Source organism: Tachypleus tridentatus, chromosome 1 (genome assembly GCF_004210375.1).
Source record: "Tachypleus tridentatus isolate NWPU-2018 chromosome 1, ASM421037v1, whole genome shotgun sequence".
In the NCBI taxonomy this organism is placed as follows: Eukaryota; Metazoa; Arthropoda; class Merostomata; order Xiphosura; family Limulidae; genus Tachypleus; species Tachypleus tridentatus.
The window spans coordinates 119,150,345-119,165,544 of record NC_134825.1 but is presented as its reverse complement, the minus strand read 5'-3'; positions in this window follow the sequence as shown (position 1 = coordinate 119,165,544).

The following is a 15,200-nucleotide window of genomic DNA, read 5'->3' as shown; positions in this document are numbered from 1 at the left end:
TATTGGATGAAAAAAAACAACCAAGAGAGAGACATACGAGTTACTTTAGTTATATATGTCTGTATGCCGAGTGTGGCCCAGTAGTTGATGGACTTGGAATGTGAATTAGATGCCGCTATAGCACGCTTCATACCTTGGGGCTGTAGGTGTGTTATTAAAATACGTATCGAATTCTACTGTACTGTCAAGCAAGAATAGCGCAACGGTTAGGGAACGAATCTGTGCAATAATTCATTTGAAAAATTCATCTTTATGGTATATTGAGACCAATACGTTTGTGAATGAACTACAATCTGTTTGTTCTTTGAATTTCGTGCAAAGCTAAACGAGGGCTACCTACGCTAGCCGTCCGTAATTTAGCAGTGTAAGACTAGAGGGAAGGCAGCTAGTCATAACCACCCACTCCCAACTCTTGGACTACTCTTTTATCAACGAATAGTGGGATTGACTGTCACATTATAACGCCCACACGGCTGAGAGAGCAAGCATGTTTGGTGCGACAGAAATTCGAACCCGCGACCCTCAGATTACGAGGCGAACGCTTTAACCCACCTGGCCATGTCAGGCGAACTGCAGTCTAATCTGCAAAGGGTTTTGGATTAATGGCTACTATCTCAAATCAGTATGGTTTAAAGATAATTCCTGCTAGAAGAAAGATAAAACTGTTTGATAGTCATTAAAATTTTTCATGCAAAACTTTAACATTAACGGTTGATTGTAACCTGAGAGAGACACAATTAGTGTTACTTCATACGGACATATTTTACTGTGACGCACAAATTCTTTGCACTAAATGACCAATTCATCAGCCTGTGTGAGTATTTCTCCATAATTTATGTTTACCAGACTTTGCACTCGGATATCCTGAGGCGGCATTATAGCTAATTGAAGCATAAGATTTATTCAAATATCTCAAATACATTATATATATATATCATTTCTCTGATTGAAGTGTTAAGTTACCGAAATATAAGCAAAGTTAAAAACAATTATTTGTTTAAGTTTCTTTTTTTATGTTTTATATATAAAACCAGAAGAGTGTGTTTTCTCATAGGAAAGACACATCGGGTTATCTGCTGAGTCCACCGAGAGGAATCGAACCCCTGATTATCGCGTTGTAAATCCGTGACTAAGGAAGAACCCAAATAGCATGTTGTGCCTTTCAGGTAATTTATTCAAATAAAGAATTGTAATAAAGAAAGTCACCGTAGAGTAAAATAATGTAATTAAAAAATAAAAACAACTTTGGATCATCGTGCTTTTCGATGTATGTCTCACTATTTTTTATTTTATTTTAAAATATATAACATATATTTTGTTTGAAAAAAACAACGGTTTAAAGTTTTTTTAAAAAAAAACAACAACTCAATGGTCAATTTGTATTGTGTCCGTTGTCGCACGGAGCCCAGAATTTTGGAGTTATACATGTTCAAGCACACTGCTGAGTCAACGCAGGGTTTTCTTTCTTAACAAACATTAATATGTGCCTTTGAGAAATTCACAAGCAAACCGTATGCCGGCAGACTTTCTAAATGTGAAGTAAAGCTCAAAAGTGGATGCACTTATTTTTATAAGTCCGATAAATCTAGGTCGTCACAAAACACACTGAATATGCTGCTTAAACAAATGTTTTGGGATAAAACTACCAAAAAACAAAATTGCAGAAAATGTTGACTGTCTTGAACAGTATAATATTTCATAAGGCACTCTAGTATATAATTTAGAAAATTTCCTATACAATTCTACAAACGTCTCTCTCTCTATTTATATGTATATATATATATATATATATAAACATGGAAAGCTGTACATATATCTGAACGAAAGTAAAATAGGATAATATATATTTTGATCGATAACAAAATATTTTATTAAACTATTTACTTTGTATTTTTGTTTATCAAAGAGAACGAAGAAATGAAAGATACGTTGTTATTTCGTTTGTTTTTGATTTGCGCACAAAGCTACTCGAGGGCTATCTGCGCTAGCCGTCCCTAATTTAGCAGTATAAGACTCGAGAGAAGGCAGCTAGTCATCACCACCCACCGCCAACTCTTGGGCTACTCTTTTACCAACGAATAGCGGGATTGACCGTTACATTATAACGCCCCCACGGCTGAAAGGGCGAAAATGTTTGGCGCGCTGGGGATGCGAAGCCGCGATCCTCAGATTACGAGTCGCACGCCTTAACACGCTTGGCCATGCCGGGCCCATATTATTTCACTAGTAGAATTGTTTACATTATGATCACCATAAACAAGAAACAAGCTTATCTTTAAAAATGATTAATTGACGTTTAGAAAACGTGTTTAAAATTTTCGTTCAACTTTCGGTCTCCGTATTCCAAAGCCCGGCATGGTCAGGGGGTTAGGGCGCTCGACTCGTAATCTGAGGGTCACGGATTTGTGTCCCCGTCACACCAAACAGTCTCACCCTTTCAGCCGTGGGGGCGTTATATTGTGACGATCAATCCCACTATTCGTTGGAAAAAGAGAAGCCTAAGAGTTGGCGGTGGGTGGTGATTACTAGCTGCCTTACCTCTGGTCTTACACTGCTAAATTAGGAACGGCTAGTGCAGATAGCCCTCGTGTAGCTTTGCCCGAAATTAAAGAAAAGCAAAAAAACTTATTACAAAATATTGTTTGTTTGTTTGAATTCCGTGCAAAGCTACACGAGGGCTATCTGCGCTCGTCGTCCCTAATTTAGCAGTGTAAGACTAGAGTTAGTCACCACCACCCACTGCCAACTCTTGGGATATTCTTTTACAAACGAATATTAGGATTGACTGTCACATTATAACGCTTCCACGGCTGAAAGGGTGAGCATATTTGGTGCGATGGAGAGTCGAACACGACACCCTCGGATTACGACACGAGTTCCTTAACCGCAGAGCCATTGCAAAATAGAGCACGATTCCATCACAATATATACTCTTCAAAAAAAAAGAAACGCAAAAAAGCAAAATTTTAGACATATTGTTAACAAGTTTATTCCGGGTAGTTTTCACATGTGTGAAACTTTGCACATTCACTGCTGAACATCCAAATTCTGCAAAGGCGAAGTCCACACTCACTAGTTGAAGTTTAATATCACTCAAAGTCAATAACGATTATGCCCCCCGTGAGCATCAATAACTGCTTGGTATCTCCTGCCCATGGAAGCGATGAGATGATAAATCACATCCTGTGGAATGGCTGTCCACTCAGCCTGCAAAGCTGCTGCAAGCTGAGGTATTGTCTGCGGTTGAGGTTGTCGCCGTCGCAGACGTCGGTTCAACTCGTCCCAAAAAATGTTCGATGGGGTTTAAATCTGGTGATCTGAAGGGCCAGGGAAGAACGTTGATGTTGTGGTGTCTCAAGAAAACAGTGGTGAGTCGGGCTATGTGAGAACGGGCGTTGTCATGTTGACAAATGTCGTTGACGTTCACCATGATGGGTTGCACATGGTGCCTAAGAATCTCGTCGACGGTTTTGTACGGTCTGATCGGAAATCCTACGCAGCCCTGGTATGGTTGAGGCAGTAGACGTCGCAGTGGTGGTCCTATCCCGAAGGTGGCGTAACCGGATGTAGCGATCTTGTGCGGGCGTAGTCACACGAGATCTGCCAGATCGTGGACGGTCACAAGTTGATCCATGTTTTTGGTGACGATTCCATAGCCTTGTGATGGTGCTTTGGTGGACATTCACAGCTCTGGCAACATCTGATCGAGATTCGCCTGCTTCCAGCGACCAATGGCGTTGTTGCGTTGTGCTTCAGTCAGTCTTGGCGTAACTGTATTGCGTGTCGGTGGCTTAACACTGAGCTATGGAAACAGAGAACCCGTCACTTTTATAGGGATTTTGCACATGTTGCATCTGCAGAACATGCAGATCTCTCAAACAAATTTATTGGACATGAATGCGTTTTGGCGAAAAATCCGATGTTTTCCTCCGTTTTCAAAGTGCACAACTTTCATTGTCATTTTGGTCTTACAATCAGTGCCTTAACACGTGTAACATCACATACTCTGAGCTTGTAACGTTAGTACATATATTTCTCTTTAAAATAACAAAAATATTCCTTTTGCGTTTCTTTTTTTGAAGAGTATATTTTATTTAAGTTTTACAATTGTTCAGTAAATGCATGAAACAACGACTTATCTTTTGTATCTCAATAAATCATTTCTGACAGCGTTATAACACTGTCCGAACGCAGAAGAACTGAAAACATACGTTAGAAGTTACAAAAACCAAAACAAAAACTGCAAATAACACATTACACGTTCAATTGTATTTTGACCAATAATCTCGAAATGTTTGAAACTTTTCATAACTCAATAAACACGATATTTTACTCTCTCATAAAACAGTAATTTTACTCTCTCATAAAACAGTAATTTTACTCTCTCATAAACAGTAATTTTACTCTCTCATAAAACAGTATTATAAAACTGTGATAGGAAAACATTGTTGGACCAAAGAGTTGTTCCCTGAGTTGATTTGTTTTTATAATTAATAAATGACCAGCAGTGACCTCCCGAAGCACTTTCAGAATGTCACATTTGGGTCACCGTTCTTTAGCGGTGTTTTTGTAATATGGTTCAGAGCAATTATTGAACAGGATAATGGTTGAATATCTAAATTAGGATGTTACTAACCGAACAGTGAAAATGCATTAATTAATTATTTTAATTAGTAATTCTTACCCTTCTGTGGCTTTACTACGCTCACTGATGACTTTATAATAGCTTTGAAAGAACGGTTTGGTCTCTAAATCAAGAGGTACTCACAGAACACTGAAGGCGCAATAGTATGATTACCTTAATTGGCAGCTCTTACGCCCTTGTGGTTTTGTCCTATTCCGGTTTTCGAAAGGCCTAGGCCTTACTTAGAATATATGTGGCTATAATAGCTATAATTAAATATAATAGTTTTCTCGTAAAGAGGTTGAGAAGAGCTTGTTCCTTCTATTATGTATACCATGCAAGAATTTTAAGAAATGTTGCTTTTAGAATATAGCTAGTTTAGAAATAAAGATATAATATTGGGTTTGACAATAGAGGCATATTTAGAAATATGAAAGTACTTGTAAACTAACGTCAAATTTTGAATTAGAGGTTTATATATTTCGTGAATAGTTAGCATAGATTGTTATTGTTTGTTATCAAACATAGATCTGCACAAAGGTCTATCTGTGCTTTGTCCAACACGGGTATCGAATCCTGTTTTCTAGCAATGTATGTTTGCAGATATACCATTGTACCACTAGGGGCAGTTAGTTTAAAACTACGTTTCTAAGTTTTTATACTCTTTGTTATTTTAGCGATATACTTTACCAAATTTTATTTATGATAACAGAAATAAATGAGCAAGCAATTCTTCTAACGCAATAAAATCCACATTTGTTTCAGTAAATACAAAGACGTAACATTCCAGAAAATTAGCAAATTATATCATCACCAATACGTCACTAAAAGTGGGAACAAATTTAGATTATCTACATGATACAAGAGATAAAACAATTGGCTAAACGAAACGTGGCAGTTTATCATTGGACAAAATTAAGATAATTTCCCCAAATGACCAGAATTATTAGGTTTGTGACATTCCAAACTGTAATTATGACTTACAAACTAGCACTTTTATCGCATTCACAACAAAAGGAAGTGAGTTAACTTTTGATTTATTAATCAGGGACCATAAACCAATTTTAGTTTCAGGTCACATATTCTTAGCTCTTGAGGTGTCTTTGTTTTTTGTGCTATTGATTATATATATATTCTTAGGATAAATACGATTTTTTACGCTACGATTAAAGGTCTAACATCAACTTGGAAGATAATGAACCGTCTTTGTGCTAACCTGAAATTCACAATTTTACGCAATTCATTAGAATTCGAATAAGAAATAATTAGGCTTTGTGCATCTGTTATATATCTGAAAAGCTCGTTTTTTTTTAATTTTGATGAAAAATCTTTTAAGAGATTAGGTTTTATACCAAATAATTACTGCCACTCTCATGCACGAGGTTCATTATGAGCACATCCTTATTGTAACTAATTAATGGTATCACAGCCAGACTCATGAAAACCAAACTTGATATTTATAACTTTAGTGTCGAAACTGATGAATTTTGATGAAGAATATTAACATATTCTTATTAATTTTCTTAAACTTTCTCACCTATCACCCACGTGTTTGTACTTTGTTCTAGCAAAGCCACATCGGATAGAACCCCTGATTTTACATTTTAAATCCATCGACTTATAGCTGTACCCTAAAATATAAGCTATATTGACAAGTAATTCAGCTTAGAGTCCTATAAAATTTAATCGTATATTCATAAAACGAACCTTGATTTCTGTGACTATACAAGTTGAAAATAATAGTTTTATCATACGTATAAAACGTAACTAAAATTGTGCTCATTCATAGAAATTATTTTGTAATATTTTGTTTTCGAACGTGTGATTACGAGGAAATTTTTTTTTAATGACAAGAAACGCAAATCATAGGACAGTATTTTTGAAAACTTACCTGTTTACGTAAATACAGCTCGGCATGGCCACGTGGGTTAAGGCGTTCGACTGGTAATCTGAGGGTCGCGGGCTAGAATCCCGGTCGCACCAAACATGCTCGCCCATGGTCAATCCCACTATTCGTTGGTAAAAAAGAGCCCAAGAGTTGGCGGTAGGTGGTGATGACTAGCTGCCTTCCCTCTAGTCTTACACTGCTAAATTAGGGACGGCGAGCGCAAATAGCCCTAATGTAGCTTTGCGCGAAATTCAAAACAAACCAATCATATTAACATTTTCTATTATATTCTAATAAAGTTCTTAACCCCTAACGTTTGAATCTATTAGTTTTCACACAATATTTTGCTGGATAACAGTTATAATTTTATTAGATTTTATTTGGATATTTCTTGGGCATACGAGCAACAATTTCCTTAAATACAGACTGCAGTGACACAATTTCAGCAGTCTATGACACAAAATCCATCTTAACATACGCCATGTGTTATAAACATGCTGAAAGGTTAATCCCCAGTGACGTCTTTGGTGCACATCCGGTAGTAAAACTAGAAAAGTGAGGTATGTTTTTTTCTGGGTTATATAGAATAGAATAGAAAATAACGTTTCTAATATTGTACTCAAATTAATAAATAAATGAAAACAGTCAAAATTAGCCATCAATTTAAATTTAAAAAATATACCTAGAGGCACATTATTAATTATGCACATTGGATGAATGTCATATGTAATATTGTAATTAATATTTACTATTAAATATACACATTGAATGGATGTCATATGTAATGTTGTTATAAATACTTACTGTCGAGCTCGTTTGACAACATTATTTTGTGATAAATTTTCACTTAAAATGAAAGGAATAAAAAAGATGAAATGTATAATATTGGACACATAAATGATTTATCACCAGTATAATAAAAGATTTGATTTGTTCTGAATTTCGCGCAAAGCTATACTAGAGCTATCTGCGCAAGCTATCCCTAATATAGCAGTGTAAGACTAGAAGGAAGGCAGCCAGTCATCATCACTCACCGCCGACTCTTGGGCTACTCTTTTACCAACGAATAGTGGGATAGACCGTCACATTATGACGCCCCCATGGCTGAAAGGGCGAGCATGTTTGGTGCGTCCAGGATTCGTACCCGCGACCCTCAGATTACTAGTTGAACGCCTTAATCCACCTGGCCATGCCGGGCCTCATTAGGTAACAGAAAGTTATAACTGGAAATGGTTGTCTCTATATACGTAACCAAGACTAGTGTTTGTGCATTTCAGTAGAAAGCAGAAATAGGTCTGTAGAACCCTATAACCCAGGTAGAAGGCTACGCAAGACGCTCTTAACGGAGGTTCCTGGAAATTCATGCGCTTATGTTTTATTAAAATTAGGGATTTTTGTTGAGACTGTTGTATGATACAACATTAGATGAAACGTATCATAATTAATAAACGTACTCCGAAAGTTCTATAAATATTATGTTTGATCCGCGCAAAAACACAAACATACAGTGACAGTTGTTTTAGAAAATAATTCTCAAATTTTCTGTTTATCTTTTTCTGTCAGTTTTGCTGTTAAGTAAACTGAGAAACAGGTTACAAGGCACCCTTTTATTTGTTCTGTAACCAGTAGGCAGGCTGGCAGATTAGATTTGTTTAGACCATAATACAGTATTACATTTATTTTGAAACAGTTTAGTTGCCCTACATTAACATCTACCGAAAGTAACTCCGAAATATTATGTTTATGTTGAAATTATACAATAACCATCCCTTCAGTGGCTCTAACTTGAAACGTCTGGTATGGTCAGGTGGTTAAGGCACTCGACTCGTAATGCGAGGGTCACGGGTTTGAATCCCCTTCGCATCAAACATGCTCGCCCTTTCAGCCGTAGGAGCGTTATAAAGTAACGGTCAATCCCACTATTACTTACTAAAAGAGTAGTCCAAGTTGGCGCTAGGTGGTGATGACTAGCTGCCTTCCTTCTATTCTTATACTACTAAACTAGGGATGGCTAGCGCAGATAACTTTCGAGTAGCTTTGCACGAAATTCAAACCAATCGAGCACAAAGTATGGATAGAACTTGTTTTGGAAACAATAACTGTATCTCAGATTAATGAGGAGTTCTTTTCATTCTGAGAACACAGAGATATATATGTCATTAAATATATATTTTTTTTTAATGACGCAATTTTTCTTCCTATTTAAATGAATCGAATTTTGAAAAGATTGCTTTATAAGGCCACGATTCGTTTCTAACGTGGTCGCAGATGTGCTATTTGAATTCATTATGAGAATCTTGGAGATTTAAGTTACATCGTAAGAAAGTACATTCATATGTCTTTCTGGATCTTCAGATGTGGAAGTGGAACAAAGGAAATATACCTGTTTCCAATTTACTAATGTAAATAAAATGTATCTATGTTTACATTTTAATCGTAAGGTATCCTTACGGTTAATATTTAATTGGGTTCTTAACCGCTAATTTATCTTGAATAATGTTGTGGTTGATTCAAATAACTTTAACAGTTTTTAGTTATTTCGTGTACTCTGAATATGGTTTCTTTAGAGTTGGGTGTAACCGAATGTTCAACGTGCCAGATTACGAATCAAAAGTTCCAAGGTTTACTTCGCACTATAACTAAACACTTAGTTGTAGATACGTTACAAAGAGTAATCGTGCATTTCTCATATTCCAGTTTGACGGTTTTCTTTTGTCAGAAATTCAAATTAGGAACGGTTGCAAGTGAAACATAAGGGTGTCAGTTTCGGTCTTTAATTAGATTTGAATACACTTGTCACCCAATGGAATATTTCTCATATAAAAGGTATAACGTGTTTAACTATTCATTAACGCTGAAGTATAATTCTTTATTGTTACATAATAATTAACACACTTAAAGTTTCTTGACGTCGAGAACTGTCACCATCCATAAACATGGTAGAAGTACATAAAGTTTGTTTGTTTATTTTTTGCACAAACTTACTCGAGGGCTATCTGTGCTAGCCGTCCCTAATTTAACAAAGACTAGAGGGAAGGCAACTAGTCATCACCACCCACCGCCAACTCTTGGGCCAACGAATAATGGGATTGACCGTTACATTATAACGCCACCATGGCTGAAAGGGCGAGGATATTTGACGCGACGGAGATGCGAACCCGCGACCCTCAGGTTAGGAGTCGCACGCTTTAACACGCTTGGCCATGCCGGGCCTAATACAGAAAGTAAGTTTCAACAATTGGTCGATAACAAACACATATTAACGTTAACAGAATGTCAGTTTTAAGTGGAAGACATACCATGAAAAGATGGATCTGTAAAAGCTCCGCACAGCCCATTTTTCATTCGTTCTAGGAATCTGGCAGTCAACCAAGAAACCACGTTCACGCCTCAAGTCGAGTTACAAGTAACAACAATTATTATTACGTTTCAAGTGACGTGCATGCAAACTCATGATTCAATAACACAGTTGAGAATGACCTCACTGAAATTACACATTAGGAAATAAGTAATGTTAGAGTTCTTGTTCGACAGATTTAAAAAAAAAAAGAAAAATATAACGAATTATCTTCGTCAGTTTACATATCTTCAAGGTTATAAGACAAGTCATTGTCGATAATCATACCATATATATTATGTTTATTTGTCTTTGAATACAGCACACAGCTACTCGAGGGCTTTCTGCGCTAGCCGTCCCGAATTTAGCAGAGTACGACTAAAGGGAAGGCAGCTAGTCATCACCACCCACCGCCAACCTTTAAGCTACTTTTGCTAACGAATAGTGGGATTGACCGTCACTTTATAACGCCCCCACGGCTGAAAGGGCGAGGATGTTTGGTGCGACGGGGATTCGAACCCGTGCCCCTCGGATTACGAGTCGTGTGCCTGAACTACCTGGCCATGCCGGGCTAATCCCTAAGAATAAACAACTAGGGAATAATTTTGAACCTAAGTTAAAGTAATTTCTAGGTTTCTAACCTACTTCACGATGGTGAAGCTTGCACTTAAATATGCTTTTAAAGTTCACTGTCGAACGTTTCAGCATTGCGATTTTGTTTCTCTCAGAGTGTGTGTGTGTGTTTTCTTAGAGCAAAGTCACATCGAGCTAGCTGCTGAGTCCATCGAGGGAATCGAACCCCTGATCTTAGCGTTATAAATCCGTAGACTTACCAAATACTTAAAATTGTATCATAAAGAATGAGGATTTTTATTTTCTTCCCCTAGTGGCACATCGGTATATCAGCGGACTCACACCGCTAGAAACCGGGTTTCGATACCCGTGGGGGCAGAGAACAGATAGCCCATTATGTAGCTTTCTGCTTAATTGTTAACAAAAAGTTTTATATTAGTGATAAAATAACAGGAATTATTACATGGTATATTTTGAAATATGTGTCCCCCGAGTCCACACTAAATAAACGGTTGAATATAATTATACTATAACAGCTTCTGTTATTCGATATATTTAATTCGAGTTGCAGACACTACATTTTGGTCATCGAAAGTAGTGCAGCCTATCCATTTAATGCAAACTTAGAAGTATAAATTAACGTTGCTTTTACTGGTCGCGAAATCTAATAAGCTAAGAAAGCGTGAGCGAAAGACTGGAGGTACAACACGATCAAACGCCATGTATATGTGATATTATTATAACATATTTTCTATTCTATATTGTGGGATTTTACATCGCAACGTCTATAAATTTCTAGAATATAATTGTTTATATAAATCTAGAACTGACCACTTCTATCTCAGGAAGCGCAGATAGCCCTCGCGTAGCTTTGCGCGAAATTCAAAACAGACAAACAAATCTATCTCAGGAATGTCACGTTTTACTGTTTTTTAAAAGAACTTTACCCAAAACATAACAACGAACAAAGAATTATTGAAAGGTTGCTTCGAACATCGTTAATACCTAATGAAACCTGAAGAACAGTATTTACCCACATTAATCTAGGTTCAGATTCAATTGCACCATGTATACTGGTGCGACGTACATGTTAAGGATATTGTTGCTATCTAACACATGCGTGTTAGGTGACATACGTCCTACCCTCCATGAAATGGAGCGTACAGGTGACAAGCACTTTGTTCTAGGTTGTATTGTAGTTTCTTGAGATTTGGATGCAAAGTTAGAGTTTTAATTTTTATATAAGTAAATCTCGAGGAAAGCGTTTTGTTTCGTTTTTTGTACGAGCGATTGACATTAAAGAAGGGCTGTGAATCCAAATTTAGGAGTTATACTTGTCACTCCCAAGTGGTTCAGCTGCAGTAAATGTTTTGTTTATTATTAATTATAGTTTGTTTCGGTAAAATATTATTAAAATTAACTGTGAATATGAGACTTGCGGATTTACATAACCTTATATACTATTAACGTTTAAATATATACATATATATTATAACCATAAACCAAAACATATTAATATGATTTTTTTAAACACGCTGCACATTTTTAAAGAAAAAAATCCTAGGGTACAAGCTACAACGTGGGATAATAAAATGTATGCTAGGTTTTGGAGGTGACTGCATGATACTACCCACATTGCGGTGGGGATACACCATCTATAAGTCTTAACCTCTAATTCGTTAGTCTCACATGAGGAATTTAGAAATTAGGATAGCGAAATGTTGGTGCTCAAACCCACAACGTCCCACACCTACATCATCCTTCGCTACCTACAGAGAGTTGTGGGAAGGTGACTGCTCTCCCAAGTTAGAATAATTGTTTTTACTTTCCTTATATGCCAACGACTCACATTTTTTTGCCTTTGATCCTGTTAAAAAAAAAAGTTAAAAAGAACAGGTTGTGGATGCTAAAATTAGCACAACTGTTGTTTAACATTTACACACGTAAAGACAGGCACTATACACACACACACACACACACATATGTCCTTGATTTAGCATTCCCCATTATTCCTGTTCGTGATATATCCGGGAAGAGATTAGAACATCTAACTTATATCATTGTCATAATCCTAATTATGAACTTCCCGTGAGAAGGATTGAAACTGAAACCACGAGCCAACTGAGTCAAATGGTAATCTCATTGACAACTGCTAACAACTGTTAACAACTCAAAGTACAACATTCTTCCTGTCTTACCCCGGTTAAGTTTGATTTGTGTCGTCTCTGTATTTAATAGGAATACTACATATCTTAAATGTCCACTGCAGTCATAAAGTCAAGGTTAATCAGATGACACAAGACATATTAATTGTGAGACATATTGATGGTTAATCACAAAACTAGAAGCAATAAGAACACGAGATATGTACATTTTATCTAAAGTTTTTTGACTGTTATATTGCCACCCGCTAGTACAGCGGTATGTCTCCGGATTTAAAGTGAGGGGTTCGATTCTCCTCGGTTGGCTGAGTAAATAACCCGATGTGGCTTTGCTATAAGAAAAATACAAATGCTATTATATGAGTGTTCGTATTAAATTAATAAACATTTATACAATTAACACACATATACAAGTTATTAATTATTTAAACCTAATATTTGTTTCAGTTCTAAAGTGTATAATTATCTATATTTTTAATAAATGGAAGATCCTCTATCGTGCAAGATGAAGTAGCCTTTCTTTAACCGGGTTACGAACTTCAGAAATGTGGGTGTGAATACTCTAAGAAATAAAGAAAACCTTAACATTCACACAGTTTATTTAATATATAATGTATTATATTATTTAATATATAATCTAATGTCAGATCCTTCATTGTTACCTCCCCAGAAGTTTTTGTATAAGTTTAAACAACCCAAAAATGTATATACTTTAAACATGAAAAAACACAGGGCGGTTATCAGGTGATTTTGTCGGAAGAGAGATTAACAAAAGTTGTGACGGTAGGGGGTGCTTTCTATTAACTGGTTTCAGCGCCAAGTTTTTAAGAAACAGTTCTCCATGTTAGCCTTATAGTGACTCTTGGAACAAACATTTCAACTGAGTTTGTGTATTATTTCAACAGCGGCAGCCACGTTTTTAATTACATTCCTTAAAGGAGAGTGCTAGAACACTCTTTGAGATACGTAAGACGTTTATGTACCCTCTCTCACACTGTGTTTGTTTGTTAAAGAACATGACGTCATCTATCAACGTAGTTAACGTAAACTGACGTCAAAAATAATAATGATCATTAACAGTATTAACGAGGCTGGAGGTGTTGTGACTTTTTATTAACTTCTCTCTTGCTCCAAAATATATTTCACAAAGTTTGGATGAAATTGGTCCAGCGATCTAGGGAGTAATTAAATAACGGACAAACAGACGGATACATGGATTTTTGTATTATATATATAGAGAGAGATAAACACATAATATTCTAAATATAAAACTATTAATTAGTTCATCAGTCTGATATTGTGGTGCACTTTTACATTTGCAATCTGAATAAAAAGTCACATAAACTTTATGAGCACAAGTAATGTTGATGTTAATGTCCTTTACCACAAGTAATGATGACATTAATGTCCCTCTACCACAAGTAATGATGACATTAATGTTCTTTACCACAATGTTCTAATGATGACATTAATGTTCTTTACTAAATGTAATGATGACATTAATGTGCCTGTTACCACCAATTAATGATGACATTAATGTCCTTTACCACAAGTAATGCTGATATTAATGTCCCTTAGCACAAGTAATTTGATATTAATTTCCCTTAGCACAAGTAATGATGACATTTATGTATTCTTTACTACAAGTAATGATGATATTAATGTCCCTTAGCACAAGTAATGATGACATTATTGTCCCTCACAATTTTTTTTTCTCAATACTTTTATTTTCGTCCCCAGCTGGTATAAGCGGTAAGTCTACGGATTTACAAACGCTAAAATCAGGGGCTTAATACCGCTCGGTGGAATCAGTAGATAGCCTGATGTGGTTTTGTATATAAGAAAAACACACCCTCTTTATATTTTAGCCTTTAACTCAATCGTTCAAGATAAAATATTTTATTTAAATAACCATAAATCTATAACAAATTTAACTAATATTTTATTGAAGAAAACAATATTCTACTAAAGAGTGGTATCAAGGATCCATTTCTATCCAAAATGAACACCATCAAAGAACGAAAGGATACACCTACAATATATATATATATTCATAGAAAGTAAACAATTCTCTTATGAAGTTCGTGTATTTTTTCTTCTTCTTTAAAACAATTGCTTCCAGTTGAAATGGAAAACCAGTTACGATTTATTCTAATTCTATCAAATCAAGGAAAAACATTATTGTCAGATAAATGAATCAAACTTATATAACGAATATTTTGCTCTCTAATGCCAATGAGAGTTTGCTTTTAATGAGTCTCTGTGTTGTTCGATTGCTGTACGTTGTTGAATATATTACGTGCAAATAGTTTTAAATAGATTTTAACGTTTTGTGGTACCTTGTATAAACGTTAATTTATTTTGCAAAATGCGGCACCAAAATGCCCATAGCGTTTACTATATAGGTGTTACTTAAAAGTTCAGTAAACACAAAATCTAACATTTGTCATTTACAAAGCTTATTTCAAGCTGTCAATAAAAGTGAGTAGATGAATTTCTACTTTGAGATCGAATTCAATGGAAAATCATTTTCAGAGTCTTTACTACCAATTAGAAAAGTTTACAATCAATCTGAAAGAACCTTATAATAAACATATCGTCACTATTTTGAAAAAA